The sequence below is a fragment of the Equus asinus genome, chromosome 15 (assembly GCF_041296235.1).
Source record: "Equus asinus isolate D_3611 breed Donkey chromosome 15, EquAss-T2T_v2, whole genome shotgun sequence".
NCBI classification, from domain to species: Eukaryota; Metazoa; Chordata; class Mammalia; order Perissodactyla; family Equidae; genus Equus; species Equus asinus.
Genome location: NC_091804.1, coordinates 25,368,097 through 25,376,005, shown reverse-complemented (window position 1 = coordinate 25,376,005; position 7,909 = coordinate 25,368,097). Strand labels below are relative to the sequence as shown.

The 7,909-nt window shown below is 45.6% G+C and overlaps 1 long non-coding RNA gene across 1 annotated transcript; it reads left to right on the top strand.

The window, feature by feature from the left end:
- The first annotated feature begins 446 nt into the window (after window positions 1–446).
- LOC139040319 (uncharacterized) lies at window positions 447–2,487 on the top strand. The gene is made up of 3 exons (XR_011494615.1): window positions 447–602; window positions 785–1,033; window positions 1,763–2,487. It is a non-coding gene; the product is annotated as an uncharacterized lncRNA (long non-coding RNA).
- The last annotated feature ends 5,422 nt before the right edge of the window (window positions 2,488–7,909 follow it).

Sequence of the window (7,909 nt, the reverse complement as noted above, 5' to 3'; positions counted from 1 at the left end):
CAGTGGTTGGAGAGGTGTGGATGACATGCCAGCATTCCAGCGAGCCTTTCACACTGGAAGAAAGAGTAGGAAGGCCAATCACTTTCTCATATCCATCCATGGTGTGGGAGCAGCCCTGCTTCTGGAAAACCTGGCACCAAGCTATCTATCCTGCACCAAGAAATGCTTTGGAGCTCTTTGAGTGTGTGTGAGCCAGATGTCAAATCTCTTACTGTGTGGGCGTTACTACCACCTAAGTAGCTGAGATAAATACAGCCCATGGTTAACATAGGTTAGCATAAGGGAAGCCATCTTGTAGAAAGAGGCTATGTTGGAACTGTAAATGACCCTGATCCACCAGACGCCTCCCTGACTTGTCAGTAATCTCTAGTTTGCACATAGCCTAGATGAGTAAACACCTGCTTGTGAGAAATATGCATGCTCTGCTATGTCCATAGCCCTGGCTTACACATTAACCTCCCTATTGTGACAAGGCGATAACTTTGTTCTTGAAGTTTTCTCAGGAGTTTAACCACCTCCGGGAAAGAGCCCTATGCTGAGATCCATCACTGGTGACAGGAGAAAGAGATGATCTGGTGTCTCAAGGTCTACTATACCAGCTGGTCAGTATTCCAAGACCTCCTTTTTCAGCCCATTTACCCTATATAACTGCTTCAAAATTTTGTAGTTTTAAGATGGTTCTTTAAGACACTAGTCCGCTATCTTCCCCCTTGCTGGCAAGCTGTAATAGAAAACCCTTTCTCTCCTACCACCTTGCCTCTTGACTGTTGGCTTGTCTTTGCAGCGAGTAGAAGACTCCTTTTGGTGGTAACAAATTTGGCAGCTCAGATGGCACAATAAGTCCTGCTCGTGGGCCAGTCAACCTCAAACAGGCAGCCTGATGGGTAAGTCTCTAGCAGCTGCCGAGGCCCTTTTGTCTCAGAGATTTGGCTTTCCTGCTTTCCAATACCGATGCCTGCTGCCTCCTATGCTGACTGTGGTAAAGAGAGAAACAGCTACGTCTGGCAAGTCCAGAGGCTCAATCAGGAATAAGGTAAGTCACTCGGGGATGCTCCAGGACTCCCTTCCCCTCCATCTGGGGTCTTGCTGTTTATGGTAGGGCCATTTGGGCAGGCATTTGAAGTAGAAACAGTTGTAGGACTTTACCTGAAATCTGGGAACTAGTTCACTTTTGTCTGGTTTACCTGGTGCTTACTGTGTAGGTGTGGGATACGTCCGATTTTGTGTAATAACAATGGGAAGTTCACCATTGGTTCCCCGAGAAAGCCCCTTGGTGCAAATTTTGAACAAATGGTCTGGTTATAGCTATGAGCCAATGACTAAGAAAAAGATGATTTTTTATTGCAATACTACCCGGACACAGTATTCCCTAGGGTCAGGAGAGAACTGGCCAATTGATGGCTCACTGAGCTGTTACACCATCTTACAGCTGGAATTGTCCTGTAAGCAAGCTGGTAAAGATGATGAGGTCCCATATGTCCCAGCCTTTATGCTGTTATATCAAGATAAGAAAAGGCAGGGAAAGATTTCCTTATGGTACAAAGAACAAAAGGAGAGAAGGGACCAGTTTTACAGGAAACTCAGGAAGATACGACAATCATTCAAATCCTCAACCCACCCCAGCAGGACGAGCACAAGCTCCCGCTGCCGCCCCCTTCTGCACTCAGCCCCAGATGGCGGAAAGAGGTGTTTGTTCTGACGAAGATTGAAGGGGCCTGGGGCTCCTTTGAACCTAAAACAACCTATTCATGTTTCCCCACAGGAACTCCAGGTACAATTGACAGTGGGGAATAAGCAGACTGATTTTCTAGTGGGTGCTGGCACCACCTAGTCTTTTTTAAACAGAAAACTGATAAAAAAAATCAACGAGGTCAACTCCAGTAACTGGGGTTTCTGGCGAAGTCCAAGACCTGTCATTTTTTTGGTTTTGTTTTGTATGTTTTGGTGAGGAAGAGCTAACATCTGTTGCCAGTCTCCCTCTTTTTGCTTAAGGAAGATTGTTGCTGAGCTAACATCTGTGCCAGTCTTCTACTATTTTATATGGGACACTGCCACACTGTGGCTTGATGAGCGGTGCTAGGTCTGCGCCCATGATCTGAAGCTGCGAACCCCAGGACACCTAAGCAGAGCACACAAACTTAACCACTACGCCGCCACGCTGGCCCCAGATTGGTCGTTTTTATAGCCATTAGAATGCCAAGTGGGAGACCAGATTCTGAAACATAGTTTCCTGTACATGCCCAGAATTCCGCATCCCACTTTTGGGCTGGCACCTTTTTGCAAACTAAACACACAGGTAACTTTTGCTCCAGGACGGCTAGACATGCAAGTCCCTCTGGAACAATCTCTAAGATTACAGATGGGCTTGCTGGGAATCTCTGAATCGGAGCCAGAACTATTACCACCTGAAATATTCAAGGAGGTAAGGCCTAAGGTAAGTGGGACCCCAGGCAAGGCAAAGAATGCCCAGCCAATACAAATACCATTAAAGGAAAAGACAGCGAAGCCTAATTTAAAACAGTACCTGCTGAAACAAGAAGCCCAAAGAGGCATACAACCCATTTTTAAGAAATTCCTGGAGACAAGACTGATTAGGCCCCATCAGTCTCCATATAATACACCTATTCTCCCAGTGAAAAAACCTAACGCCAGTGAGTACTGCTTTGTCCAGGATCTACATGTCATAAATGAAGTGGTTCAGGACTTACACCCTGTGGTACCTAGCCCTTATACTATATTGACAAATATACCTGGAGAATATGGTTGGTTTTCAGTTTTAGACTTAAAGGATGCATTCTTCTGTGTACCATTGGCTAAGAAAGCCCAATAACTGTTTGCTTTTGAATGGCATGATCCTGATAGTAAGACAACACAGCAATATCGTCAGACTGTCCTTCCCCAGGGCTTCAAAAATTCCCCCACTTTATTCAGGGAAACCTGGCTAAAGATTCAAGTCATTTAAAACTGAAGGATGGACTACTGTTACAACGTGTGGATGATCTGCTAGTAGCAAGCCCCTCTTATGAACTATGTTTAACAAATACCATCAAAACTCTAAGTCACCTGGCTGAATGCAGATATAAAGTCTCCCAAAGGAAAGCTTGAATCTGTAAACAAAAGGTCCTTATTTGGGGTTCATTATGTCTAAGGGAAAAAGAGAATTATTGCCTGATCGGAAACAGATAATCATCTGCCTGGGCCCTCCCAAAACCCACTGACAATTGTGAGGGTTTCTGGGAATGGCTGGCTTCTGCTGGATATGGATCCCTAATTATGGACTTACAGCAAAACCTCTATATGAGGCCTAAAAAGGCTCAGACTCAGAACCTCTGGACTGGACTAAAGAATGTCGATTGGCATTTGACACCATCAAAACTAAACTGATAATAGCCCCAGGTTTGGGTCTCCCAAACCAGGAGAAACCTTTTTTTTTTCTTCTTTTGAGGAGGATTAGCCCTGAGCTAACATCTGCTGCCAACACTCCTCTTTTGCTGAGGAAGATTGGCCCTAACAGCTGTGCCCATCTTCCTCCACTTTATATGTGGGGTGCCTACCACAGCATGGTGTGCCAAGCAGTGCCATGTCCACACCCGGGATCCGAACTGGTGAACCCCAGGCCACCGAACGAGGAATGTGCACACTTAATCGCTGCACCACCAGGCCGGCCCCTAGATAAACCTTTTAATCTTTATTTGCATGAGAGGTTGGGCATAAGCCTAGTGGTGCTAACCCAACAGCTAGGGACCCTTCCGAGACCTGTGGCCTATTTCTCCAAACAATTAGATCAAATGGTAAAAGGCTGGCCTCCCTGTCTCAGAGCCGTCGCTGCTACTTGTGACATCCTGCAAGAGGCTGAGAAAGTCACTCCAGGCCAACCCACCACTGTCTATGTACCCCACCCTGTCCTCACCTTACTGGAACAGAAGAGAGGAAATTGGCTCACGTCAGGCAGAATGGGCAAATATCAGGCCATCGTGCTAGATAACCCAAATGTCAGGTTGCAAGTCTCTTCAATCCTGAATCCGGCCACGTTACTCCCCAAGGAAACTTCACAAGCAACAGACCATAACTGTTTACAAGTCATAGAAATGGTTTATTCCAGCCAATCAGACCTAAAAGATCGACCATTTGAGGACAGTGAACTGGAGCTGTTCACAGACAGCAGCAGCTTCCTGGATCGGGGTAAGAGATGCGCCAGATGTGCAGCTGTGACTTTACGTGAGACTTTAGAAGCTGCAGCCCCACCTCCAGGAACCTCAACTCAAAAGGCAGAAATCATAGCCCTAGCCCAAGCCTTACAACTATCTTGGGGAAAAAGGTGACTGCTTATACAGATTCCGGTTATGCATCTTCAGTGGTCCATGCCCACAGGGTGATCTGGAAAGAAAGAGGACTCTTAGCTGCTGACAAAAAGAAATTAAACATGCTATAGAAATATTACAGTTATTAGAGACCTTTAATGAGCCTTCACAAGTGGCCATAATACACTGCCCTGGTCACCAAAAGCGCGAAGCCTCTATCGCTAAAGGAAATGGGCTGGCCGCTCAAGCAGCCAAGAAAACAGCCAGAACAAAAGGCTCTGCCATAACCGGCCCTTTGCTTCCTCAGATAAACTTGTCTGAGTATCAGCCAACTTACTCAGAAAGGGACTCAGAATGTGCAAGAGACTGAGGTTTCCTCTCAGACCCGCAGACAGGCTGGAAGATGAAAGACCAAGGAAGAATTCTTGTGCCTGAGGCTCTCCTCTACCCGCTCCTAAAACGGGTGCATGAGAGCACTCATTATGGGAGAGACGATACTTTACACTGGGCTCAAAAATGTATTGTGGGACCTAATTTTAAAAAGACTGTGCAACAAGTAACTAAGAGTTGCATGATTTGTGCAAAAGATTACCCCAAAACTGCTCCAGGGCCTCCACAGTGAGGAGTCTGACACACAGGGCAATGGCCGATGGAAGACTGGCAGATGGGCTTCACCCGAACGCCCCGCGCTGCTGGAGATTACCGATACTTCCTGGTACTGGTGGATACGCTTTCTGGGTGGGTGGAGGCTTTCCCCACCTGGTCGGAGAAGGCTGCTGAAGTCATCCAGGTTCTGTTAAAGGAGATCATTCCCAGATTTGGCCTGCCTAATACCACACAGGGTGACAATGGACCTGCTTTCGTGTTTCAAGTCACTCAGCAGGTTTCCAAGACATTAAATATTAGATGGACGCTACATTCAGCCTGGAGACCCCAGTCTACAGGAAAAACAGAAAAGATGAACTCTAAAAAAGAACATTGCTAAACTCTGTCAAGAACCTCATCTCACCTGGGACAGAGCATGGCTGTTGCCCTGCTGCAGATTAGGGTGGCTCCCTGAAGTGGGCTTAAATTGAGTTCTTTTGAAATTTTATACACTCTCAGGATTTTCTTTTTCAGGTGAATCACCTGAAGCTCTAACAGATGTTGCACTCACAGCTTCTGTCAAATCCTTAAGTGCTGTACTGACTTCTATTCATGAGTTTGCCTCTAACAGGGCAGCTTACCCATCTGATGTGCCCCTCCATCCTTTCCATCCTGGTGGCCAAGTACTGCTGAAGACCTGGAGGGAACAAGGACCTGAAAACCAGCTAGCTGCCAGATGGACGGACCCTTTTGACATACTGCTGACCATGCACTCCTCTGTTAGGTCGCCAGAATAAAACCGTGGGTACATCACTCTCGGATAAAGGCGGCTCCAATCTCACAGGAAAGTGTAGCTCATCATAAAAGGGATACTTGGCAAATTGAGCCCCTAAATGAGTTAAAATATGTATTCAGGAAAAAACCTTAGCCTTTCATATTTGGTTTCTTTCCTTACCATCACCTTAGCTTAGAAAGACAATGCTTTGGTCCGTATCTCTCAGGCTGTTGCATCCTCTACGAATGTCACTAATTGTTGGACCTGCCATCCCAAGCCCTCTTCCGTTCTTGAACATGGGGATTCACTGGTCCACCCTGTATATAATTTTTCCCAGATTCCTCTAGGTTGGACCAAAAGGCCCATAGCCAAAAGAGTGATATACTGGGTTAGAATAGCCCAGGTCTCCAGTGGAAGACAGGGGGCCCTTTCCTGCCTCGCTATACCTTAAAGGAAAAACAACACAAATATGTTATGTCTTCTCCAGAAAGCAATATGTTGCCCATATGTGCAACTTCCCCAATTGAAATCCCCGCATAAGGACTTGGTCAGCAAGAATTAAGAAATTCCTTGCTGTTATTTTCAAACAAGAGCTCTCCCCCATGGACTCAAGTACCAGACACTTGGGATCCCAGATAATTCAGCAAAAAAGGAGCTCAATGTAACACCTGACAACACTGTCACCCTACACTGTGCCTTAGCTTCTGCCTCCCCCGTGGGCCCCGTGATATGCCTTAGAGAAACTTAAATGGGCCCAGAACTGTTTTTCCTTTTTCCTGGGCGCCATTTCCCTCGGGTCACAAATGTTGCACATACCACTAGAAGAAATAATTTAGACTTTCAATCTGTATTAACACGTCACTTCCCTGGATGCTGGATTTTATTTCTGCACAAAGTTTCAAAAGGGCAACCCAGACATCATGATTAAATCTGGCACAAGTGCACAACTTATTATAAAGACCAAACCATCCTCGTCTGTAATCCAAATCGCCCCTGGAGAACCTACTGACTCAACTTTTCCAGGTCACAATGGGGTGGAAAGGCTGCGCTGGCTATCAGTATAAACACTGATCATATGTACTGTCCCCCTGGAGGATATATATTCATATGCAGTCATAATGGAATACCCTGGGCACACAACTGTCTGTGGAGTCCTACAGACTCAGGCCAATGTCTGTTGGGCACCCTAATAATACCTTTTAACTCATATTCTAATGAAGAAACTAAACATTGGACACATTCCCTAAAACTACTCGGTAGAGTCAGCCGAGATTTATCTGGTGGAATTCCTGATGGGGACGCTTATTTCTTTGGATATACTCTGCTACCTTGGTGGGGAGTTGCAGCCCACCAACATGTTCTTTGAAACTTATCTTGTACTCTTGAAATTATAGCAAATGAAACTGCTAACTCTCTTGCTAATTTACAAACTTCTCTGGACCTTTTAGTCAAAGTAGTCTTGGGTAACAGAAAAGTTCTGGATTACATCCTTGTGGAACAAGGTGGTGTATGCGTGGTGGCTAACTCCACCTGCTAAGCTGTGTCAATACTTCTCCCCAAGTAGAAACCAGCACTAACAAAATAGGAGAACAAGCCGCCTGGATACAGACAAGCTTAAGTCATCAAACTCCTTTCCTGTTAGGAACAGGTGATTGGTTTACTAACCTTTTCTCCTGGATGCCAGCTGGAATTCAATCCATTCTTGTGGGTATCATGAAAGGTGGCCTTAGGCTCACTAATATATCTAGCCATTAAAATTGGAATAAAATATATATCCACCTTAACCACCAAGGCTTCCAAGTCAATAGCAAGACAGTTCCCCCTTAGGCACCCTTTGGCTCATTTTAAGAAGAGAGTAAATCTCTTCCACACCATGGTCCCTTCATGCAACCCAACTTCAGCAGGAAGTAGCTAGACTGGATATGATGGCCTTATTCCCAACACCAGCATAGGATTATGCTGGGAGTAATAATTTGGCAGGGGGGAAATTGTTAGCATCGTCTAAGTAGCTGAGATAAATACAGCCCATGGTTGACATAGGTTAGCATAAGGGAAGCCATCTTGTAGAAGGAGGCCATGTTGGAACTGTAAATGACCCTGATCCACCAGACACCCCCCTGACTTGTCAGTAATACTTTACTTTGCACATAGCATAGATAAATGAGCACCTGCTTGTGAGAAATATTCATGCTCTGCTATTTTCATAGCTCTGGCTTAGACATAAACCTCCCTATTGTGACAAGGTGAT